Raw genomic sequence first — 26,398 nt, forward strand, 5'->3', positions numbered from 1 at the left:
TCCCAATGCATAATCGTTATGGGGGACTTCAACTTCCCTGGCATCTCTTGGGATGAGTAGATTGCCAAATCTGACAGGTCACATAGCTTTCTCAAGTGCATTAATGACCTCTACCTAATGCAAGAGGTCTATGGGCTGATTAGGGGAGAGGCATTGCTTGATCTGGTCCTGGCCAAAGGGGAGGACCTGGTGAGCAATCTGAGGATTGAGGGGAAGCTTGGTGACAGTGACCATGAACTGGTCACCTTCTTAGTTCACCGAAGAGCAGGCAAACCCCTCAGTGAAACAGAAGTCCTTAACTTTGGGAAGGCTGACATTTGCAAAAGGAGAGAATTGGTCAGTCAGGCAATTAGAGGCCATTTTCCCCCCCTCCCCTCAAAAAGGGAGTACACAAGGAATGTCATCTCTCAAAAACATAATCCTAGAAGCACAGGGGAAAGCCATATCATCTTGCAAGAAATGCAGTCAATACGCAAGGAAGCCCCCATGGCTGAATACAGAACTGTTGGATCTCATTAAACTCAAAAGAGAAGCCTATACCAGCTGGAAAACAGGAAGCAGCAGCAAAGAGGATTACTCTGCACTCACCCACACCTGTAGAGAGCAGTCGAGAAAAGCCAAGGCACAAGCTGAACTCAGGCTAGCTACAAGAATCAAGGACAACAAAAAGTCCTTCTTCAGATATGTGAGAAGTTGGAAAAAGAACAAAGATAGCGTTGGGTCCCTGAGTGATGCAACGGGGGAACTGATATCTGATGCCCAAGAAAGGGCCAATCTCCTAAATGACTTTTTTGCATTGGTTTTTCACCATCCCAGGAAAATCACACTATCAGGAATGACACAAACCATTCTGGGAGCAGAAAACAGGCCAAAATTGATGTGGATCAGGTGGGGGAACACCTCGAGATGCTGGGCATTCACAAGTCTGTGGGCCCAGATGGATTGCACTTGAGCATCTTGAAGGAGCTGGCAGACATCATTGCATCCCCCTTGGCAGAGATATTTGAAAATTCGTGGTGCTTGGGTGAGGTTCCAGATGACTGGAAAAGAGCCAACGTGGTCCCTATCTTCAAGAAAGTGAGGAGGGATGACCCAGGGATCTGTGGACCAATCAGTCTGACGTCCGTCCCTGGAAAAATCCTGGAGAAAATTGTGAAAGGATCCATCAACACCAGACTAACAGAAGGCAAGCTTCAGAATGCCAGTCAACATGGCTTTGTTACTGGTAGGTCTTGCCTGACCAACCTCATCTCTTTCTATGACCAGGTAATGTGCCCTTGACAAGGAAGATGATGTGCGTATCATATATCTGGATTTCAAGAAAGCCTTTGACCTAGTTCCCCATGATATCCTCATGGCTAAGCTGGGGAACTGTGGCCTTAATCAATGTACGGTCTGATGGCTAGGCAACTAGCTACAGGGTCAGACCCAAAGAGTACTAGATGATGGGAGCAATTCAACAGTGATGCAGGGTGACCAGTGGAGTCCCTCAGGGCTTGATACTTGCACTGGTACTCTTTAACAGCTTAATCAATGATCTGGATTTGGGAGTCAGATGTGAACTGGCCAAGTTCGTGGATGATACCAAATTATGGGGGAGGACGGTCACACTGCAGGACAGGCTAGGGATACAGGCTGATTTGGACATGCTCTCAAGGTGGGCTGACTAAAACCTAATGGCCTTCAATGGAGAGAAGTGTAAGGTGCTGTACCTGAGTAGGAAGAACCCTCAACATACTTACAGGCTTGCCAGTGCTATGCTCACTAGCATCATGACCGAAAGGGACTTGGGGGTCTTGATTGACCACAAGATGAATATGAGCCACTAATGCGATGCTGTGGCTGGCAAAGCAAACCAAACTCTGGCGTGCATCCACCAATACATCTCAAGGAAAACCAGGGAAGTCATCCTCCTGCTTTACTCATCCCTGGTGAGACTGCAGCTGGAGTACTACATCCAGTATTGGGCCCCCCACTTCAGGAAGGATGTGGAGAAGTTTGAAAGAGTCCAGAGGAGAGTCACATGTATGATCCAAGGCCTAGAGGGAAGGCCATACGAGGAGAGACTGAGGGACTTGGGACTCTTCAGTCTGGAGAAGAGGAGGCTCAGGGGGGACTTGGTGGCAGCCTACAACTCCATAAGAAGGGTACATTAGGACCTGGGAGAACAGCTGTTCACCAGAGCTCCCCAAGGGATAACAAGGTCTAACAGCCATAAACTCCAGGAAGGCTGATTTAGACTAGACATAAAAAAAACAACGTTCTGTACAGCACGTGTGTCCAGGGTCTGGAATAACCTCCCCACAGAGGTGGTGCAAGCACTTTCTCTGGACTCTTTCAAAAAATAGGTGGATATATTTCTTGCTGGGGTCACTTGATCCCAGCTGACTTCTTGCCTATGGCAGGGGTTGGGGCTGGACACTGATCTCATGAGGTTCCTTCCAGCCCTTAATGTTTGTAAAATCTATGAAATCTTGCAACTCACTTTTAGGTTGCAACTCATGGGTTGAGAAATGCTGCTCTAACCAACAGCCTATTGAAAAGACTTCATGGGACACCCTTTACCTGTCCTGCTGAAGCTGAGTCTCCATGAAGCCAAGAATGCAAGGATCATGGTGACAAAGAACATAAGGGCTTATGGGGAGATTGGACACAAAGTAGTCTGACTGTAGCCTAATGATCAGGACACTCACCTGGGATGTTGGTGGGGGGAGACCCATTCCCATGATTATTCATGTATTTGACATTAGCTAAAGAAAACCAGACAGCAGCTTCAAAGCAGGGACCCTGAAAGAGTGAATTAAGATGAAAGGTTTTCATAGTTCAGAAGGCAAACCATGAACTGCACAGAGGGACCTGTGCAGATCCTACAAGACCTGATACCTGCCTAAAAAAGCCCCATTGTGGTGAGAAAACTGAGAGGGGCAAAATACATACAGAGTTTATTATTATTTTTTGTGTAGATCTTTGTTTTCATTGTGCTGTAAAGTCAACGTCGACATCAGTTAAAAAAGAACAACCCATAAAAAAACTACATGTACTTTCCCTATTACAAGCCCTTAAGGAATTAAACTGTAGCATCACAGACATCCCAACAGCTAGAGTTCTGCTTGGGCTAGCTCCAGAGGTTAGATGGTTGAGCTGCAGATCCTACCTCTGGCAGAAAGATTAGTCAAAAGATCTGCATCTTGAATGCAGGCCTAGAAACCCTAAGCCAGTGTTCAGACCCCAGAGGCTTAAAACACATGGGCCCTGTGGCTTGGGCCCAAATACAGCAATCTGGTGAGCGTGTAGATAAGGGCAGTTTATCTAGATCTGTGACAGATAATTTCATCTGTAACTCATTTGAAAAGCAGCAGCCACTTTGCTATGATTCCCTAATATCCAGCCTTCTCCTTGGCAATCCCCAGAAATATTGAAAAGGTCTGATGTTGTTTAGCTGCTAAATCTAGTCTGAATTTCATCGAGCTCAACAAGTTAGAGATACAGGGGGCTGAACTTCCACATTGTCTGCGGTTATGTTTTCATGGGCAAAAAGCTTTAAATTAATTGCAAACGTTCTCAGTATTAGACCTTGTCATACCTCTTTGGCTTGAGAAGATGAGATCACACCTGTATCCTATTAAAACACTTGCAAAATTCCCTTTTAATCCATTGTAGCAGGCTTTGGCCCTATGATTTGAAGAGATCTATCTACAAGGCTTTGCTGGTCACATTTCCTGAATCATTAACAGCTTTGTAATATGCACACCCAATATCTGGCTTGCTTAAGAAAGAACTAAACAGCAGGGACACCCTGTATCTGTCAACTGTATGTATGCTGTAATTGGGACTTAAAGGAAACAGGCTTCTGAGTATTAAAGGTGGGGGGGGGGAGGGGAGAAGTCTACATGTGTGGGTGGCACTCCTCAGTGAAGTTACCCCTTACCCCAATCACTCAAAGTCATACCCTTGCAACAGTGACTGACAATGGTCTCATCAATCAGCAGCATTTGTACTCATCACTTCTTCAGTACCAGGTCTCTTCAACAGTTTGTCAGACAAAACTTCACACCCCTCACTGCCACGCTGCCGGGCTTCCTCTTCTGCTTCAGGTTCAGCCACTTTTTCACCAACACACAGGCTCACTTTCTCCTGACCGGGATTGCATGCTTCCATCTCATCTGACAAGCAGTAGCCTCACTATGCTAGAGCAGTGGTTCTCCTTTTTTTGTTCCAGGACCCATGTGTAAACATCAATGGCCAGGCCCTACCCAGTGCCCTCACTCCTGACCTGCTGCCCCCTGCCACCCTATGTGTGGGGCAGGGGGTGGGTTTGTGGGGCATGGGGGGTCCCAAGCAGCCCCTCACAGATTGGAACTCTGCCAGCCCATAAGGGAAAAGTCAAAGTTTCCCACGCATTTCTCCTTTAAAGAAGAATCCATTTTTAAAGTTTGTCTGTGACCTTTTCATATATTCATGCGACCCACTTTTGGGTCATGACCCACAGGTTGAGAAATGCTGTGCTAGAGCATCCGTAAGGGGAAGAGACCTATTCAATGGTTCCTTCATGTCCAGTCTTTTCCTTAGAGATCCCTAATGTGAATGCAGAACAGGTCTGATGCTGCTTAGCTGCTGAAAGCACATTCTCTACTTTGGCTAGTACCAAGTCATCATAAATTAGAAGGGGAGGAGTGTTGTGTCTGAGATGAAGTCTGCAGTGCCTATGTTTGCTTATTATTGAATGATTCTTCCTGGAACATTGTGAATTACTTTCACATTTATACCAACCCAGAAGTTCGTTATTTCTGTTTTATAAGCTTACTGGAGTGGCTGGAAGTCTTTGGAACAGCAGATGACATCTGTTTGAAAAAGAGATCATTTTCTCACCAGGTCCAGACTCCCTGCTTCTAAAATGGTATTCCAAAACATTGCAATGGGAGTTCCAAAATTCTTGAACCTGCATTTTGCTGTCAAGAGAGCATCAGGCTTCATTAAGTCCCACTGAATCATTTGTAACCAATATTTAATAGAAAATCTTTACCAGCTTCCACTACCCAACCCCTATAGATTTACCATTTAGCCTTGATTTAAGTCAAATACTTCTTCCTACAGTGCAACCTCCAGTATGTTCCCTTATACAAAGAGCAACAATATACTTCAGTATATATGTGTGTGCATGCATGCATCTTTCATAATAGTTTAAGGTAAAACAACAAAATGAAAAGAACAAAATCAACCTCTCCAAGAGGGCACAATGATAGTCTGTGCTATGTAGGAGACCACAGCTGAATACAAAACAGCAGATGCTTCCAGGAGACTCTTCTATATTTAAAAGGTGCTGTTCAAAGAAAAGAAAGCTACACAGACACAGACTGCTGCATTGATAGCCCCAGTTTTTCAATCAGATTTATGTTTTTAGACAGCTCCACCTTGGTAAATGGGCACAAGCACAGGGCTCCTAGGAAGCAGCTATCGCCTGCCATATTATGCAGGCAGAAATGAAATGAGCACTGCATGTAAGTAGTTTAAAAATATTTGCCGTCTAGAAATATCTGCTTATTGATTGGAGAATTAGCTTTGGACTACTCAGCAATAAAATGTTAGTGACTACTTTGCTCATTCCAAAATTGAGTCTTTGTGGGGATGTCAATATTGGGTTTGATTTTCTATGAGAAATGGGCTTTTACTATGCATATATAATTTCTTTTTAGTGCTCAGATGCTACAGAAAACATTAACATGGATTGGATAGGTTAGGATTTTTAAAACTCCTGCTTCTTTTCTTAGATGAAACCTACAAGTATATGGACAGAAAATGTTAACAAATAAGGGTGGTTGGACAAGAATTGACTTGGTGGCTTTGTAACTCAGTAGTTTTATAACTTACACAAGGTTCTGATTTGTTTTGGGTGTCAGGAGGGGTTTTGTTCTTTCACTTCAAGGGTGTTTGCTTCACCTATAATAAATGGTAAAAGCTAGAACCTGTCATTATAGCATAGACTGAAGATAATGTATACAAGACTAAGAATTTTAGAGGGAGGGAACCAAGTGTTTCAGCCGCCTGTGGAGGGTTCGGGATTGAGAGTATGGTCGGGGGTAGAAAGGTAAGAAAGATTTATTGACTTAACAAAAACACAACTACGCGTAGTAACAAAACAAACAACGACAGACAAAAGCAATTCATGTTGGCAAGTTATCGTCAGTCTCCTCTGATGCTTGATACATAGCAAGCTTCTCTTTTTATAAAGTTTAGTGAAGTCAGGCATCCATGAACAATGTTGTCTGAGGGGTACTGGGAAGGACCCTGGAATGTAGTCCTTGGGCTCTTTGAGGTCCACGGGTCTACTGATCTAGGCAACAGCTAACTAATATTTTTTACAAAGCTGTATCTTTTTTTTCTGAAAGGTTTCCAGACATTTCAGCTAATTTAAAGTTTTTGAATGGTTCTGATAATGTAAAACTACTCAGATTCCTTTTACTTCAACTGTCTTTAGACTGACCAATAGCAGTACAAGCTTTGCATTTTTTTGATAAGGTAATTTTAACTACACCACAGGGCCTTACTACTTTAAGGCTTTGTTAAATTTACTAGGCCTTACTTTATACAAGGCCTCACTACATCTTAATTAGGCTTTTAGCAACAACATATAGCTTAATATCTAAACAAATACAGAAAAACACTTGGTCTAATCTTCATAGGGCCTTCAGCAAGCACCTTTATCACACAGGCATACTTTTCAGCTGTCACACTCCATTCTTTCCTTGCTGAAGCACTATGATAGCTACAACTGAGATGCTAAAGCTACATGCGCTACATTGGGAAATGGGGAGGGATGTATAAATTTAACTTGCATAGCATGAACAGATTTACAACAACGATTAAAACACTATTTAGCTGTTGTTACTAGGGCAATGCAAAATACTATGATGTTTAAGATGGTTAGCCACGTAGTTGAGGTGACACTTGGTGACGCACGAATAGTATAGATTACATCATACCATTTACAAGGCTTGGGCACGTTGACAGCTAGACTGATGATTCGACCACCCTCTCGAGCGAGGAGACCTGAGTGCCTTGCTGAGCTTTTGCCTCAAGGCTTTGCAGCTTATTTTTCACTTTATTTTAGTTTTTTAACTGTGGCATGTCTACATTTGATACCTATGAAGTAGGTATCGTGAAGTTGAGAGATATAGTCTTAGAGGAAATTTTTGGCTATTTTAGGGCAATAGTACAGTTACTTAATTGCAGTAGAGCAACGGCTCCACTTTTAGCTCTTAAGCAACACGAATTGCATAAAGTTTAGGTGGTACCATTTTACTACGCTTCTGTATAGGTATGATTCACAAACCATTTAATAACTTTGTTCTAACTTGTAATGCGCTGTCTCACCTGGTGGGTTTTATACCACTGATGGAGAGTGTTGTCAGCCATAGGCATGGGAGGGGGCAGATTTTCTTATAAGCGCAGTGGTTCGAGAGGCTGAACAGATGCAGAATGTACTATTGGGGACACAAACTCAGGGGCGTTGAGCTCAATGGGGTTCTCCTTAGGAAGTATGTAACAACAAATTTTTAAACGAGCAGAGCTACAACAATCACTTTCCCTCCCACAGTTAGCCATTCCAGCCTTCAGGTAGGGAATGAACCCAAGATAATAACTGGTGCCACAGGTGCACTGACAGTTACCACCTTGCTAGTCAACTATTTTGTTTCTTTTACTCAGAGACCAAGACTTTACTTGCTCCGGGGTGGTGGGTTTTTTTCCAGTATGAATACTGCAGCTGGACCACGTGAAGGCCATCTGAACGTGTTTCCGGGGGATGGTCTTCAGGGTTAGGCTACTCTCTGAGGTCTTTAGGAGCAAGTTCATTAATATCTGTGTAATAAGAAGGATAATAGACACACCCTACCCAGGAAACACAATAAGGCATTAATAAAAAGAGTGCATTCATAACAGTTTACCATTTCATGGTGCCAGTCAATTTAGACTGGTGACAGAGCAGGATTTGTCTTTAGTGGCAGGCTCAATTAGAAATGGCTATGGTTGCACTTGTGGACAAATTTAATCTGTAGGAACAAGACAACAAGAAGCTTGGCTCCCTTTAGATAAATTTGACTTAAATATTCACTATGTATTATGCATATTTTTTGCTAATAGTGTCCCCTCCCATATATCTCCTTGAGGATGCTTCACTACTACTCGATCTCCTGCCTGGAGCTTTCCTGGGTCACCACCCCTAGGTTGCTCTACTGCCGGCTCCCAGGGACTGCCCAATCCAAAGGCCTGTTGCATGGGGCTACCTCCTGGATGGGGTCGGTTATTGGCTCAATTGATAGCTCGATTCAGGTGCAAGTCTCAGTGTTTAAGAGCCGGGTCAGCGGCTACCCGCAAATTGCATTTGAGGATGTCATTGGCTTGTTTTACTAATTTATTAAACTGCGGATGGTATGGGCTGTCATATGTCTAGAACATGCTATGTTTCATGGTTTAGTCATACACAAGATGATTGCGGAAGTGAGGGCTATTATTATTTTGTAGTTTTATAGGTGGTGGTTACACAGCTAGCAGAGTTTCCAGTATTGCACAAGTGTCCTGAGCTATAGTTCTTGCTAAGGCACAGGTGAATGTTATTTTTGTGGCAACTTTTACAGCTACAAACACATAGTGTCACAACATGTCTTTGATATTAATGGATTTTATCCATGCAGGCTTATAACTCTGGATGCTTTCTGTTAGGCTGGTAGTGATGGGATGGCAGTCATCAAGGGATTAGTATTAGTATTCAGAGCTTAAAAGTTAATAATCAATTGCCACCCTCTATTTGGCTTGTGCACTGGCTACACTGGATTGTTATACGGAGAGTGGGTTTGAATAGTAGTCTCATCTTTTAACTGCTGGCTTATAATACACTGAATAGGTTGTGTGGCCTCAGGGGGAGTTTGATATTGGAGTCTGTGTACTCTTTTCATGAGAGGCAGGGTTAGTGGGATCATGCCACATCGAGTTACAGCTGTTATAGCTGTTTTTTCTGGTTTTTGGTGAGGCACTATGCACTTAAACTGCCAATTTTCTTGTTTAAGGGCAAACTGCTGTCCTCTTAGTACATTAAGTTTTAGTAAGCTTGGTTTCCCTTTAAGTATTACTGCGGCTGCTGTTACCTTAGTTTTAGGTAACGTGAAGGTTACTTGGACCAGATGTCTCGGTCGTTTGGTATCTCTGACTTTAATTACTTGATAAGGGGTTTCTTTTTCTCCCTTTCAATTTATGGAATCTAAAATGCAAATCTGGGTACCCGTGTTTAATAGCATATCTATTGACCTTTTACTTTTACTTAATTGAATTTGTACAGGTATCTGAATTAAGGGTTTAACATTAACTTTAGATACCAGTCCTTGATCCGCTATTGCCCCCATTGTGGCTTCTTTTTTGGGGGGTTGGGCTGGCCGGACTCCCTAGGCCACGTGATCAGGCGGGGTAAAGGCCGCTGGCCCCACATGTGCTTGGGAAAATGTTGACAGTTTTGCTCTCAAGACAGAGAATCTTTTTGGTGACACTGTTGGTGGCACAAAAGGCTCTGCTTTTGGTTTTGCCCTTTTGGTACAGTGTTTAGCCCTCAGCCCTCTCAAGACATTGATGGGCAGTCTATTGATTTGCACTTTATTGAAACAGGCAGCTGACAAGTCTTTTTACATTGTGGTTCCGGAGTCTTGGGTCAGTCTTTTTCCACTTTTCTTAACAATTTGGGGGGGTCAGGGGGGTCATCTTTTACTGAGGCCACTGCCATGGCCTTGGCAGTTTTTGTCAGCTTGGTAAGCCTTGGTTTCTGCAAAATGGGTAAAAGCTGCACTAATTGCTGGATCACATCTTTTACCGGGTGATTCACTGCCTCTGGCTTCAAGGTCAACAAGGTTGAGGTGCACTCTGTTGGTGCTTGTCGGCAAAACCTCCACAACGGTGCTGTCACTACTTTTGCATCTGGCGTGTGAGTCTAAACTGCTGCATGAATGATATTACTATAAGTGGCTGCAGTGGCTTGGAGCGCAGCAGAAAACAAAGTAACATTTTCATCACTTTCTGCAAACTGATTTAACTGGAGCTCAGGGCACAGAATGATTTTTGTAGCTTCGGCTCTATTCACTGAAATTGCAAATGCTTTTTTACTATACATTTGAACTAGCCAGTCTATTACTGGCTTTTCTGGTTTGAATTCATGCTGCTTTTGAATATTTTTAATTTCTGCATGGGTAAAGGAATGTAGCTCTGTTCGGGGATTCTCTCTTTGTGGTCTTGAATGAGTTATCACTATGGGAAAAACTTGGTTGAGTTTCTCCCTAGGGGCGGGGAAGGCTTGGCTAGGTTCCTCCCTCTGGGCAGGAACATGTGGGGGTGTTTTAGCGCCAGGCTCATCATAAATCTCCACCTTTCTATTGATTTTATCTCTTTGATTTTCCCAGAGCTTAACTTCTGGTTTATCTCTATACAGACACTTGTGGAAGGATCGCTTCACAGACTGCCCTAACTTCACTCTCTTCTGGAGGGGAGCGGCCACACGCAGGATTATAATTTTTTTTGTCTTCCATTTTAATGTTTCCAAGCAGCTCTGCATAGCTCGCACAGCCTTGCACACCACGCTGTTGGAATTTCTCATGTCTTTTAACTCCTTACTCAGTCAGGTGACCTCTTCCTGGAGCTGGGCATCCTCTTCTGCCCCTAACCGCAGGCATGTTGCCAGCAGCCACGACAGGCACCCCTTCTTAGGCTTACCCTGGGCAGCAGTAGCAAACCTAGCGCAATGATTGGGTACAGTTTCTGGGTCACTCCAGGCAGGTCTCAACCTATCCTTATCCCACCCAGGATTCTTCATCCCTGTCACTTCCTTAAGCAAAGCCACTAACGGTGCCCGCACAACTCCCTTCATTCAGACCTTTCTCTCCAGACCAGAGCCTCTCAATCCTGTTCGTGATGCCAATTTATGTTCCAGCTACCTGCGGAGGGTTCGGGATTGAGAGTATGGTTGGGGGTAGAAAGGTAAGAAATATTTATTTACTTAACAAAAACACTACACGTAGTAACAAAACAAACAATGACAGACAAAAGCAATTCGCGTTGGCAACTTAGCAGCAGTCCCCTCTGATGCCTGATACACGGCAAGCTTCTCTTTTTATAAAGTTTAGCAGTCAGGCATCCCTGAACAACGTTGTCCGAGAGGTACTGGGAAGGACCCTGGAATGTAGTCCTTGGGCTCTTCAAGGTCCACGGGCCCGCTGATCCAGGCAACAGCTAACTAATTTTTTTTACAGAGCTGTATCTTGCTTCTGAATGGTTTCCAGATATTTCAGCTAATTTAAAATTTTTGAATGGTTCTGATAACGTACAACTACTCAGATTCCTTTTACTTCAACTGTCTTTAGACTGACCAATAGCAGTACAAGCTTTGCATTTTTTTGATAAGGTAATTTAAGTACGCCACAGGGCCTTTCTACTTCAAGGCTTGTTAAATTTACTAGGCCTTACTTTATACAAGGCCTCACTACATCTTAAACTTTAATTAGGCTTTTAGCAACAACATACAGCTTAATATCTAAACAAATACAGAAAAACACTTGGTCTAAACTTCATAGGGCCTTCAGCAAGCACCTTTATCACACAGGCACACTTTTCAGCTGTCACACCAAGAAGAAAAGGTATTTTTGGCAATAAACCTGTTAGGGGGAAGCTGTTTATTTTGTGTCTAGAAACACTTGCTTAGTGAAAAACATTCTCTGTATTAAGAACAGATATGCATTACTGTAATTTGAAAGTGGCATTTCTGAGACCTAGTCATTAAGGCCTTGATCCAAAGCCTAGGGTAGGGAATGGAAAAAAATTCCTATAGGCCACAGTTAAGGGTGGCCCTCCCTGAGGCAAAGTAAAGCCATAAGCCAGAAAGCAGAAGTCAGGGGTCTGGATTAAAGTCAAGAGGAAGGTGGAGGTCAGGAACCCACAATTATGGAATAGAGGGCTCCAGGCAGGAGCCCAGGTCTTCACAGGGAGGAATCTGTTCTGGTAGCCTGATGGGCGTGGAAAAAGCTTCTGCTTACAAGTATGCAGCCATACCCATATAGACAACTGGGCCAGCTGGAAGTAGTTATGTACTGGCCAGTCCCAATCAGAAACCAGTTGTGAGCCAGTGGGCACTGTCCGGGGTGCTCTGCTCACTGACCGCCGGGGGAGCACTTGTTTTGAACCTTTGACCCCCACGTGCACACCCTGTTTTTCTTTTGGTTGTCCCCCGCAATCTTTTTGGTAAATTTCGGGAGCCCAGCCGCCCAATTGTAAGAGTGGCGGCCCCCGAAGAATTTTTTTGTCTATGAACGGCATCTGTCCGGCCACCAGCCAGATGCTGGAACCGCCATCGGCCACCTGACAGGGGTGGCCCCAAGATCCACATGGCAAATTGAGACTTTTCAATAGTCCCAATCAGAAACCAGGGTTACTGGGGACTATCTCGTAGGGCTGTGCGAAATGGCACCATTCTGTTTCAACTTCCCTTTTGACATTTCGATGGAATAGTGTTTCATTTTGAGTTTCATTTAGTTTCCATACCACTGTTCCATTTCATTTAATCAAAACTGTTACACTGTTTCAATGCTGTTTCAACGTTTCACCTACAGGCTATAATGGGGAAGCACAAAACTGCTTATACCTTTGACATTTATTGCCTGATTCAGATGCAGCTTACAGAGATGGTAGCCCCTTCTGAGGCCATGAAGCCTGTCAAGTTTCAAGGAGATAGGTGCAGGGTGTTCTGGGAAACTGCACTTCAAATTCTTGAAAGCAAAACTCATGTCACTTGTATGTGTGAAGGCACAGGGGGATAAAAACTACCAGGGTGGTAGTCCCTGCTGGGGCCACAAAGCTTGCCAGCTTTCAAGGAGATAGGTGCAGGGGGTTCAGGGAAACTGCACCTCAGGTTGCTGACAGGCAAAACTCCTGACATGGGTGACTGTGTCCGTGTTAAGGTATGTCCTCACTGGTGCTTGGGCCTTTACACGACAAAGTAGTGTGCCCCAATGAGGTCTCCTCCTCCCCTACCACCTCAGTCTGGTCCACCACTTTAGATGACAACAGGTAAAAAATGACATAGTGAGCAGTGTGCACTAGCACAGTAGCACCAGCAGCATCTTAGGCAGCCAAACTATGACAGAAGCTTTCTTTCCTGTCCTGCAGGAGCTGCTTCTTCAGTGTGCATATTAAGGCACAGCCTCACTCTGTGTGTGTGTGTGTGTGTGTGTGTGTAGGCGCACCCTCACTGGTACTGGGGCACCTACACGACACGGTAGTGTGCCCCAATGCAGTCTCCTCCTCCCCTACAGCCTCATTCCGGTCCACCACTTTAGATGACAGCAAGTAAAATAGATTAATAGATTCATAGATGTAGGGTCGAAAGGGACCTTGTAGATCTTCTAGACCAAACCCCTGCTGTGGGCAGGAGAGAAAACTGAGCTCAAATGACCCCAGCCAAGTAAACATCGAGCCTCCTCTTAAAGACCCCTAGAGTAGGAGCCATCACTACTTCCCTTGGAAGTTGATTCCAGATCCTAGCCACCCTAACTGTGAAGTAGTGCCTTCTAATGTCCAGTCTAAACCTACTCTCTAGGAACTTATGGCCATTATTCCTTGTTACTCTGGGAGGCGCTCAGGGGAACAAGGTCTCTCCCAAACCTCACTGGTCCCCCCTAGTAAGTTTATAGATGGCCACCAGGTCCCCCCTCAGCCTTCTCTTGTGAAGGCTGAACAGGTTAAGGTCCCGTAGCCGCTCCTCATAGGGTCTGCCCTGCTGTCCCTGGATCATACAAGTGGCTCTCCTTTGGACCCTCTCAATGCTGTCCACATCCCTCCTGAAGTGTGGTGCCCAGAACTGGATGCAGTACTCCAGCTGTGGCCTGACCAGTGTAGCATAGAGGGGGAGGATCACCTCCTTGGCCCTGCTTGTGATGCATCTGTGGATACAGGACAAAGTACAGTTAGCCCTAATGGCTGTGTTCTCGCATTGTCAGCCCATGTTCATCTCGGAGTCAATAATGACTCCAAGATCTCTTTCTGCCACTGTGCTTTTGAGAAGGGAGTTCCCCAGCCTATAGGTATGCTGCTGGTTTCTACTGCATCCTGCACTTGTTGGTATTGAATCCCATCCTATTTTCATTTGCCCACCCCTGTAACCTGTCCAGGTCCTGCTGTAATCTACTATTCCCTTCTAGCTTGCCCACCTCACCCCAAATCTTGGTGTCATCTGTGAATTTAAACAGGCTGCTCTTCACCCCATCGTCCAAGTCGCTAATAAAAAAATTGAACAGTGGGGGCCCAAGGACCGAGCCCTGGGGGACCTCACTGCCCACTTCCCTCCAGGCCGAAAATGACCCGTCCACCACCACTCTCTGAGTGCGACCCCTCAGCCAACTTGCAATCCATCCGACTAGGCATCAATGCCACAGTCACCTAGCTTTTTAATGAGAATGGGGTGGGAGACAGTGTCAAAGGCCTTCCTGAAGTCCAGAAAGACTACATCCACTGCAACACCTGTGTCCAGTGATTTTGTGACCTGATCATAGAAGGCAATCAGGTTGGTCTGACAGGACCTGCCCCTAATGAAACCATGCTGGTAGCCCTTGAGCATCATCCCTGCTGCTGGCCCATCACAGATGTGCTCCTTGATAATCTTCTCAAAGAGCTTCCCCAGGATTGAAGTAAGACTAAAAGGCCTATAGTTGCCTGGGTCCTCCCTCTTCCCTTTTTTAAAGATGGGGACCACATTGGCCCTCTTCCCTACTCCTCTTTGGTGATAGGCCCTTCCTTCCACTGGGTGTACGTCTCCTTTTTGGCAATCAGGCATTCCCAAATGCCCTTGGTGAGCCAGGGGGGCTTTTGGGCACTCTTGCCCCCTTTGCTTCTTGTTGGGATTGTCACCCCTTGGGCTCTGAGTATCATCTCCTTAAGGAACGACTACTAATCTTGGGCACCCAGTTCCCCTACTCTCCAGGACCCTAGTGCCTCCCTCACTAGTCACCTCAGCTCATTGAAGTTGGCCCTCTTAAAGTCTAAGACTACTGCCTTGCAGCAGGCCCTTGACACCCTGCACTGGATGATGAATTCCAGCAAGTGATGACCGCTATCGCCCAGGTGGTCGAGGACCTGGAGTCCCCTCACCAGGTCATTGCCTGTGGCCAGGACCAGGTCCAGCAGGGCATTCCCCCTGGTAGGACTGTGCACCTCTTGAGTTAAATGGAGGTCCTGTATCTCAGCCAGGAACCTCTGTGAGCAGTCAGACCTGGCTGACTGCTCCTCCCAGCAGATGTCCGGGTAATTTAGATCACCCATGACAACTACATCCCTTGCCTTATGTGTCTCCGCAAGCTGACCTGAGAATTCGCAGTCCAGCTCTTCCCCTTGGTTGGGAGGGCTACAGTAGACCCTCACTGTTAAGTCCCTTTCCCCGTGACCCCCCTGTATCCTGACCCAGAGCACTTCAGCCTGCTTCTCCTCTGACCCCATCCTGCTGGTTGAGGATGTGTATTGCTCTTTGATGTAAAGCACCACACTCCTGCCTTTCCTTCCTGTTCTATCTTGTCTGTAAAGCCTATAGCCCTTAATGTTGACCCCCCAGTCATGGGATGAATCCCACCAGGTTTCTGTGAGCCCTACTATGTCTGGTTTTGAACTAGGTATCTGGAGGGCGAGTTCCTCCTGCTTATTCCCCATACTATGAGCATTGGTATACAGGCATTTAAGGCCTTGAATTGGTGCATATGCCGCCCCCCGATTTTCAGGACTATCTGGACCCCTGCTTATTACCTGGGTACTCCTTGTGTATGTCACCTGTCTTGGTTGGGAGGTGTCCTCACGTCTTCCTGTGACCCCATCCCCCGATGAAGCTACTTTAAAGTGCGCTGCATGAGATCAGCCAACCTGGAAGAGAAGACATGCTTGCCTTTAGGAGAAAGGTGTAGCCCATTACACCCAAGCAAGTTCCCTGCACGAAAGTGTAGGTTGTTATCCAGGAACCCAAGGCCTGCCTGGCGGCACCAGCTCTGTAACTGCTGACCTCACCAGTGCAGGCCTCATGTTGCTGTCCACGCCTACTCACCGGGAGAATCGAGGAGAATACCACCTGTGCCCCCATCTCCTTGAGCTTGTCCCCCAGGGCCTCAAAGTCCTTCATGATGCAGTCTGGGTTGCCACTGGCCGCATCATTTGTTCCCATGTGGATAAGAACCATAGGGTACTCGTCTGAGGGTCGAATGTAGGCTGGGATCCTCTCTGTGATGTCTCGAATCTGAGCCCCAGGCATGAAGCAGACTTCTCATGCCATGGGGTCGGGTTGGCAGATGGGACCCTCCACTCCCCTTAGGATGGAGTCCCCAATGATGAGGACCCAGTGTTTCCTTCTCCTGATGTTCCCTCTATGTGCCATCTGTGTTGTACGTAGAGTGGCATCGTCCCCGCTGGAGGCATCCCCTTCATCCTTCTCTAGGGCCTCGTACCTGTTCCTCAGTTGTATCTGGGGAGCCTCCACCACGCTAGCTTGAGCAGGCCTGGATCTGGTGGATACTTTCTGCCACTCCTGTGTTGAACTTGTCTCCTGGATGACTGGTCCTGCAGTGAACAGAAATATGAGTATCACAGAGCCCGGAGGTGCCCTGCTCCTAGAGAGGGGAAACTGCCAGGGAAAGAGCCCTAGCAGGGAATAAGGAGCCCAGCTGTGGGTTGCCAGGGCAACCAGGAGGTCAGCTGACTGAAAGGGGCAGGGCCTGGCTCCTATATAAAGCACAGACAGGAGGCCAGAGGCAGTTCCCTGCCAGCAGTCAGAGAGGCAGGAGCTCCTTAAGCCAGGGTGCAGGAAGAAGCCTGACTGCAGGTACAGCTTATGGCAGCTCTAAGCTGCTTGAGCAATGTTGTTATAGCCAGGCAGCTTATGTTTAGGTTATAGCCAAGAGGCTCGAGTTTCTGTTTCATTTTATTGTTACACCGGTGGTTTGGGTGAGGCTATTAGGGGTTGAAGGAGGCCTCATAGGGAACCCACAGTAGCGTGGGGACCCCAGTGCCAGTAAGGGTGCAGCATATGGGGTACATAGACCCCAGCCCAGAGAGGAGCATTTGAGAAGCCCCAGTGTGGGCGTGGTGAACCCCAGATAGGGGGCAGCCTTACTGGGCAGCCCAAGTTGGGCATGTTGAGCCCCAGATAGGGGGCAGCATTGTTAAGGAGCCCCAGTGTGGGCACAGAGAGCCCCAGATAGGGGGCAGCATTGTTAAGGAGCCCCAATATGGGCACGGTGAGCCCCAGACAGGGGCAGCGTTATTAAGGAGCCCCAGTGTGGGCAAGGAGAGCCCCAGGAGAGGGCAGCATTATTGGGAATCTCCAGGGCGGGCATGGTGAGCCCCAGGAGAGGGCATAGCATCACTGAGAAGGCCCCAGAGCAGGGGCAGCATTGTAGATAAGGCCCCGGAGAAGAGGGCACAGAGTGAGATAGGGCAGGGGAGAGCCCTAGCACCGCAGGGAGTGCATCCAAGGAAGGAAGGCCCAGAGAAAACAGGAAGGGGCCAAAATAGTGATAGACCTGAGTCAACATTGGCAAGGTGTGGACTGCGGTGTAGGGGAGGAAACGGAGCCGCAGATAGTGCCCCCTGGCAGTGGGGCAGTACAAGGGCAGCCTCCTGCTAATTAACACCAGTTAATCAATTAAGAACAAGGCGTGGCAGACGAGTAGGCGGGCGGTTGCCCCAGGAACAGGCGTGCGGGCCACATTTGGGTCAGCCAAGAGTGGCCACCTATCACAATGAGTCAATTTCATTCTCTGCAGCCCTGATCCTCCACAGCCTGCTCACCTAAGCCTGGAGCTCCCGTACCTGCTCCTCCAGAGCCCTAAGTTGGGCCTCCCACTGGCTGCCAGGACCCCACCAAGCCTCCCCCACAGACAGGGGACAAGGGTCTGCCGACCCTACCAGGAGCTCTGTCTGGGTGGAGGCCTCAGAAGAGCCCACAGCAGGTGGCACTGCTGGGGTGGGGCTCCTAGCAGATGAGCTCCGCATCTGCACCATGTCCGCGGAGCTGAGTCTACTACTCTCAGTTGTTGGAGGCCGCTACCGCGCGCCCGCCTTATGTGAACGGCGGCGCAAATGTTGACTTAGTGAGCAGTAGCACCAGTAGTATCTCAGGCAGCCAAACTGTGACAGAGCCTTTCTTTTTATAAAATAATTGAATGGAAGAAGTACAGATGTTGAGTTGGATATATAAATAATGTGTTACTTGTGGTGTGTGATGAATTATGTTGTGTTTCTGTGGTTATATGTTTATTATTAAAAAAACCCAAACTGAATAGTTAGAGAAGTATATCTTAGCAAGGTTTCAGGTTGAAAAATCCTTTGTCAGGCTGAGGAAGCACCTGCAGTTGATGTGTCTGTGTGCTGTTCCTGGATGGAAGGAATAGTAAAGAAGCCAGAGGCTGACATGCAATGCAGGCAAGAAAGAAAGTCAGTGAAAATGGAAATGGAGACGTCAGGGGATGAGGGATAGGCCCGGGTGGGCAGGGTAGGGGGATGTAGCAGAAGTGCAGAAGTACCTGGGGAGTCAGATATCCAGCAGGTTGTAGTATATCAGAATTCCACTGTCTTTATTGAGTCTACAAGTTTCTGTACTTACTATCTAGAAGACTGATGAACTGAAGTTCATAGACCCGGCTCTGAAAAGTGGTTTGTAAATTCAAAGGAGCACTGAAACTTGCTAACCAAACCTCATCACCAGAACTGAAGCCAACTTCCTACAGCTCAAAACACAAAACCTGTCAGCCCCCTCCAGTATCCCCACAAACTGCATACCAGAATCTATCAAAGACAACGATACCCAACTACCTGTGGGAGCACATTTCTCACAAAAACCCCACTCTGTCTCTAGTCTCTCAGGCCTGATCCTGAGAGGGAATTTACAAACCACGTTTCACAGCCGGGCCTACGAACGTCACTTCATCAACCTGTTAGGTACAGAAACTCATGGACTCAGTATAGTGGAATTCTGACACACTACAACCTGCTGGACATCTGACTCCCCAGCTACCTCAGCACTTTTACTGGTGCTGCTACACCCCCTTCCCACACCCACCCCAGCCTGTCCCTCACCTCCTGACACCTCCATTTCCATTTTCACTGACTGGCTTTCTTTCCTGCATTGCATGCCAGCCTCTGGCTTCTTTACTATTCCTTCTATTCAGGAACAGCAAACAGACACACCAACTACAGGTGCTTACTCATCATAACAAAGGTTTTTCAACCTGAAAGCTGGCGTCCCAGGCAGCTAAGCTCAGCTCAACTGGAGCCTCACAACTCCACTGTAAGCAGCAAGCCTCACGTCTTTCAAAGACGTGACAGGTCTTGGCTTTCCCCAGCCAGGATTCTATGTGTGTATGTGGTAGCTGGAGGTTATAGTGCCTCCTACCCACCTTTCACCAGGGGATTGTTGGTCCTGGCATTTACAGGACTGCTGCACTGCCAGCAGTCCCACCAGGTGTCCCTGACTCTGGCAGAGTGCAGTTTTAGTGGTCATGTCCAGGACCTGGGGCCTCTTCCTTCCCCATAGCCCTAGTCCAGACCTGCTAGTTTGTCCTGGCATGGGAGCTCAGGAGGGACATTTTTTTCCCCTGCTGGCTGGTAATGCAGTGAGTGTCCCCTCCAGCTCTGAGTGGGGCATTAAATGGCTTTTCAAAAATGAAAAAAGGAAATAGGTACAGACCGAACGAGGAGGGTGGCATTCACTCCATCTGCATCTGGAGCTTGAGGAACCCCAGCAACAGGAGGTTCACTTCCAGGAACACCAACTGCTCTACCAAACCAGGATATATGCAGGTGCAGTGGGGTGTCACTACATCCCCAGCAATGCTGAACACACTCTGTCTTGGGACACTGGTCGGTAGACAGGACAGGTGTTCATGGGCAACCATGGCCACATCTGGCCACATCTGGCTGTGGCTTGCCCAGTAAGCTAAGGAGTCACACAGCAGTGGCTGCATGTACTTGGTGAGATAGGCAACCACCAAGGCCTGAGCGCTACCTGCCTGATGGTGGGGTCTGGTGCCTCTGGACCCCACCATGGAAGCCATGCCCTTCGGTCATATTTGCAGCACCTGCTGTGGAGGAGGAGATTGGCTGGTGGATGGCATGCTAGCATGGGACAGTGGATCCAGCTCTTCCACATCCCCCCACCTCCACTGTTCTGCCTCCCTGACTGTCTTCAACAGCACCTCCTCCCACTGATTCAGGGTTTGGCTGCTGCATACGCTGCCCTTTACCCTTGGGTCACACATGGCAGCCAGCACATAGATCATACTGGACTGCAAGGGATCAAGCTGTTCCCTGATACCCTCCTTCAGCCGCCTCACTAGTGCCTGGATGTCTGGTGATAGTGTCTTGCCCCAGCCAGGAACATTGATCCCCTGGAAGTTCTCCATTTGGCTCTGAAGTTCCCTCACTATGGGGATCACATGGCTAAGGGGGGCATCACCAGCACTGAGGGTCTTGGTGTCCTTGAGGAAGGGCTTGAAGACTGGGCCTGTGCAAAGCTTCGGTTTGTGATTTGATTCAGAGAAGATTCAGCTCAATTCGGAGGCTGAATCTGAATCAAATTGCTAGAAGCTTAAAACTTTCTGAATTGATTCAGAGTCTCTGAATTGATTTGAAAAAGATTCAGAAGAGATTCAGTGATTTGGAAGGCAGTTTTTGAGGGGAAACAGAAACTTAGAAGAGGGGGATGGGAGAGCAGGGGTGGAAGGGCTGACATCTCTAGCTGGCCAGTGACTGTGATTTCTCCCTGACTGCCCTTCCAATCACAGTGACTGGGGGAGGGACATAGAAGGAGCATAAAAGCCTCTGTTTGCATGCTTTTCTGTCTTTTTCCTGAGCTGTTTCTGTCTGAGCAACAGCATCTCAAAGGTACTGTGGGTACTGGCCTGACTTCCTAGTCAGTGGCCTGCTACTTTTTGCTGTTAGAAAGGATTGGACAGGATATAGCTTATCTTAGCTTAGTTTAGCTTGGCGCATCTCTCTACTTCCAATTCATTTCTTTCAATTTATATTTGTTTTCGTTTTTTTCCAATACTTTCGAAAGAGAAAGCTCAGTGTTTTCCCTGGCAGTGTGATCCATCACTGTGCAGGGAAGCACACATTGCACATGCTCACACACACACATCATAGAAGAAAAAGTCAGATATTCATAGAAGGAGATTCAGATTATATATAGTAGTTATTAGTTACTAATAATATTGTTATAGTTAGTTTACATACAGACTAAAGACAACACAGAAGAAGTCAGGTAGAGATTCAAATTGAGATTAACACACACCGCACAGAACTCAGAGTCCAAGAAGGAGATATATTATTTTAGGTACACTACACAGAAGAAGAACAAGAAGTAGTAGTCACACTGTCCCAGGGACAACGGGACTAGAGGGAGTCCCCGGCCCAGGGCCGGGGGGGACACTTACGTATGCTCCGCAGGAGAGGGGAGCAGCGGCGGCGTGCAGGCCAGGGAACCACCCGCGCGGCTCGTTAGCCATGCTTTCATACAGCTGAGGTGGAGCGACGTCAGCGAGAGGCGCCGCTCTGTGGAAATAAAAGGCAGCCCCGAGGAGAGAAGAGGCGCGCGGTGGGAGGACGCGGAGCCTGGGAGGAAGCCCGGGAGTGGAACCGGGCCCCCGCAAGGGGCTTTGACCGTGGGCCGAACAGACTGCAGCCGCGCCGGGAGCAACGGAGGCGGGGAGAGCCGCGCCACCAGAGAAGAGCGGCGAAACTGACGCGGGAGCCGGCAGAAGCCCCGAGGAGGAGCCTAGAGAGAGGGCCAGCTGGATTCACCGGTGAGATAACGGGGGACGAGCTGGCAGAGGTTCAGGGAGCTGGCGGGAGACTCCAGTGAAGGAACCAGATTGGAGCTGGCGGGAGACTCCGGTGACGGAACCGGATTGGAGCCGGCGGGAGCCCCGGTGAAGGAACAGGGTTGGAGCCGGCGGGAGCTCTGGTGGGGGAACTGGGATAGAGCTGGAGGGAACCCGGCGAGGGAACCAGGGAAGACCGGGCAGAGGTCCCGGCGGGGTGTCGGGGAAGAGAGTCGCAAAGGGCGGAGAGGGCCCTCGACGCTCAGTCTTGGCTCGGGGACGAGGGACGGAAGGTCCACAACCCAAGGTGGCGTTGGCTGGGGTGTAGGGGAGGTCGGAGCCCCGTGTGAGCCCGCCCAGGGGCGCTTCGGCGCTGGAGGCCGCAGCGAGGGGGACACCCCTGCGGCAGGCCCAGCCACGACCGCGGCCGGCGAGTTCCAGGGACTCCCCCAGCGAGAGCAGGGCAGGCCCAGCCAGCCGCCCGCGCAAGAGTTGCCCGGGAGCACCTCCTGGAACAGAGGCGGGCACACACACATTCACATTAATAGCACATCAAAGAAGAAGACACTATATATAGTTTTTAACAATCAAAGCAGAGTCCAGTGCACGCAACACAGAGGAAAGAAAACATAAAACACAAAACAAGTCACACTTCTCATTCATAATTCATAATAAATAAATACATTACAGCACAGAAGAAGACAGACAGCACATATTTTATATAGTTCTTAATAATCAATCAATCAATCAATCAATCAATCAAAGAAGAGTCCAGTGCATGCAACACAAAGGAAAGAAAACACACAACACAAAAAGAGTCACACATACACACACACACACACACACACAACCTTTGCAGCACAGGAAAGATTAATATGAAGCATGTTGGAAAGGCATGTGCCAGGTCTTCTGGCAGAGGGGCTAGAGGGGGTAGGGGGAGAGCTAGAGCTGCAAGTTCCCCCCACCTCAAACATAGATGCATCCTCTTCCCAAGCATTAATGAGGCTTTTGCTGCCAGTGGAAGCAAGGAGGTGGGAGCAGTACCTGATGTCCCTGCACCTGCACCACATCTGAGTTTGTGCTCCACACCCCTCAAAGTTCCCCTAGACTCAGGTCTCCTTCTCCAGAAAGCACCTTGGAGGAGGTTGAGGATGTGGAGGCTCAGGAAAGTGGCTCAGCTGAGGCAGCTCCTCCTGCTGTTGTGTCTCAGCCTGCAGAAGAGGGGGAAAAAGCAGGATCCCCACCCTCAACCCAGAAGCGGGCAAGTAGTGTACTGTGGGATCATTTTGAGATGGCAGATGATCCCAGGTTTGCTATCTGCCAGCACTGCTGAAGGCAGATCAGCTGGGGCAAGGAGGTGAAACACTGCTGCAACTCAGGAGGCAGCACTATTGCCCTTCTTCCTGCTCAGCCTGGCACCAGTGCAAGCACACCCAAAGGAAAGTCCCCCACATGCTCCAAAGCCTCTGTCCCCCCAAAGCAGAGGCAGGCCACCCTGAAGCAGTGGGGGAAAGGTGTAGATAGAGGGAAGCCTGTTCCCAAGGCGAGCAAGATGACCCAGACCATTCAGGAGATGCTTGCTCTGGGTAGCCAGCCCTTCTCCCTAGTTGAGTGGCCAGGGTTCAGGCAGCTCATGGCACTCATGGACCCATTTTACCAAGTGCCCACATGCACCACCTTTAGCAGGACAGTGGTGACCTCCCTGTATGAGGCATGCAGGGAGTACTTGAGGGAGGAGCTGCTCAAGGCAGGTCCGCAGGTAGCTTTTCACTTCACCTCCAACATCTGGAGCAGCTGGAGTGGCGATCATGCCTACGTCTCCCACACAGGGCACTGATGCGATCAGTCAGGCCATCGGTGGTCTCTCCTCCAAGCTGAGGTGCTGGATGAGTCCCACATGGCAACAGAGATTGTGGGGGCCATGAACTGTATAGTACAGGGGTGGCTTGTTGGGCAGGCCAAGCTCACCCATGGGTTCATGGTCATCAACAATGGGGCCAATATGGTCAAAGCGGTTCATGATGCCAACTTTCTTGGCATCTGCTGTGTGGCACACAAGGTCCACCTCATAGTCAGAGATCAGACAAAATGAATGCCTTAAACTTTGGTCGTACAAGTCATAAGATGACCATAACAGCTTTGTGGGGAATTGCTGGCTCTGCATATTAGAGCAGACAAAGGGAAAGTGTTTGTTCTTTGTAATTCCCCTGCAACTGCTTCACTCACTGAGGCCTTGAAGATAGCAGAAAAAAGTATGTGCCTGTTCTTCCTGAGATAACAAAGTGCTTGCTAGTTGTCTTTGACTGCTTACTCAGAGAATTTTATTTTTGCAATCATGTCCTGTGTAACAGTCTGTTTAAAAGCTTATATAAACTGCATGATTCTGTTTAAAGTCGGAGACCTCCCTGGAGTGCTGGTGAATCCATGTGACTCTGAGCTCTCTCCCACGGTACTGTGGATCTGAATAAAAGCTTCTACTGACCTGACCCTAAAGTCTACACATGTTTTTTCACGACAAGGGGGACATGGCTGCTGGGGATGGCACCACCACCACTACCAGTATGAGCCAGCTCATTTCAAAATGCAGAAAGGTGGAGGGCTACTTCCATCTCAGCATCAAGGAGGGGCAGGATGCTGCAGGAAAACAGGCAGAGATGAGCATCCTGCAGCACAAAATCATGCAGGACGTGGAGACTCGGTGGCACTCCATATACCTAATGCTGGAAAGGCTGGTAGAGCAACAGAAGGCCATCCATGAGATGGTCCTGCTCAGGGAGGTTGGGATCAGTGGCCCCCTGAACAGAGCTGAGTGGGGTTTCATAGATTTCATAGACATTAGGGCTGGAAGGGACCTCAGAAGATCATCAAGTGCAGCCCCCTGCCCCAGGGGCAGGAAGTCAGCAGGGGTCATAGGATCCCAGTAAGATAAACATCCAAATTTCTCTTGAAGATGTTTCAAAGTAGGTGCTTGAACCACCTCCAGCGGCAGTCTATTCCAGACCTTGGGAGCTTGGACTGTAAAGAAGTTCTTCCTTATGTCCACCCTTAAACGGTCCTGAAGGAATTTGTGACCATTTGACCTTGTCATCCCCTGGGGCGCTCTCGTGAACAGATGTTCCCCCATATCCTGATGAGCACCTCTGATAAACATATAGGTGGCCATCAGGTCACCCCTGAGCCTGCACTTTTCCAGGCTGAAGAGTCCCACAGCTCTCAGCCTCTCATCACAAGGTCTGTTTTCCTAACCTCTGATCATGAATGTGGCTCTTCTCTGCACTCTCTCAAGCTTCTCCACATCCTTTTTGAATTGCGGAGCCCAAAACTGCATGCAGTATTCCAGCTGCGGCCTCACCAAGGCTGAGTACAACGGGGGAATGACGTCCTGGGATCTGCTTGAGAAGCATCTATGGATGCAAGCCAGTGTTTTGCTCACTTTACTAGCCGCAGCATCACATTGAAGGCTCATGTTCATCTTACGGTCAATCATGACCTCCCAAGTCCTTTTCATGTGTAGTGCTAACCAATGTAGCTCTGGCGAGCCTGTAAGCATGCTGCGGGTTTTTCTTCCCAAGATGGAGAACCTTGCATTTTTTGGTGTTAAACACCATCAGGTTCTCGTCCGCCCATTTCCTGAGCCTGTCAAGGTCAGCTTGGATGCCTTCCTATCCTCAGGTGTGGACGCTTTACTCCAGAGTTTGGTGTTGTTGGTTAACTTGGCAATCTGCTTCTGATACCAACGTCCACATCATTAATGAAGATGTTGAATAGTGTTGGCCCAAGGACAGAGCCTTGGGGGACTCCACTGGTCACAGAGCACCATGATGATTGACTTCCATCAACCACCACCCTCTGGGCTTGACCACGGAGCCAATTCCCCAGCCAGTGGATCGTGGTGAAGCCAAAGCCGCAGTTGGCCAGTTTTGCCAAGAGGTGATCATGGGATACCAGATCGAGGGCTTTTTAAAGTCAAAATATACGACATCAATCTCCTCTCCCTCATCCAGGTGATAGATCACCTGGTCATAAAAGGAAATAAGATTGGTCAAGCAAGACCTACCTGCAACAAACCTGTGATGACTATCCCTCAGGATGCTGCCATTGGCTAGTCTATTAAAAATGGCCTCTTTGATAATCTTTTCTAAGACCTTCCCCAGAATAGAGGTCAGGCTGATTGGATCCAGCAAACTGCAGTCCTTTTTCCTCCCCTTCTTGAAGAGAGGCACCACATTGGCCTTCTTCTAGTTCTCAGGCACTACACCAGAGCTCCAGGAGTTCTCGAAGATCCATGCCAGAGGCTGAGCTATGATGCTTGCCAGCTCCTTGAGTAACCTGGGTGTAAGCTGTCAGGCCCTGCTGACTTGAAGGTATCCAGCCTCTCAAAGTGTTCCTTCATGAGGTCAGCATTGGGGTACCATCTCCCAGATCTTGGTGGTCCTCAAACCCTTCTTCAAGGCCACCGAGACCCTCAGCACTGGCAATGCCCTCCTTATCCAGGTGATCCTCATAGTGTGGGAACTGGCAAA

The 26,398-nt window shown here is 48.1% G+C and overlaps 1 long non-coding RNA gene across 1 annotated transcript; it reads right to left on the reverse strand.

Annotated features, from left to right (window-relative positions):
* Nucleotides 1-6,078: 6,078 nt before the first annotated feature.
* On the reverse strand, nucleotides 6,079-18,411 carry LOC109282504 (uncharacterized). Its single transcript, XR_002089504.2, has 3 exons — nucleotides 16,106-18,411; nucleotides 15,814-15,927; nucleotides 6,079-13,964 (listed from the first exon to the last, which is right to left on the reverse strand). It is a non-coding gene; the product is annotated as an uncharacterized LOC109282504 (long non-coding RNA).
* Between the last annotated feature and the right edge of the window lie 7,987 nt (nucleotides 18,412-26,398).

The sequence above is a fragment of the Alligator mississippiensis genome, chromosome 9 (genome assembly GCF_030867095.1).
Source record: "Alligator mississippiensis isolate rAllMis1 chromosome 9, rAllMis1, whole genome shotgun sequence".
In the NCBI taxonomy this organism is placed as follows: domain Eukaryota; kingdom Metazoa; phylum Chordata; order Crocodylia; family Alligatoridae; genus Alligator; species Alligator mississippiensis.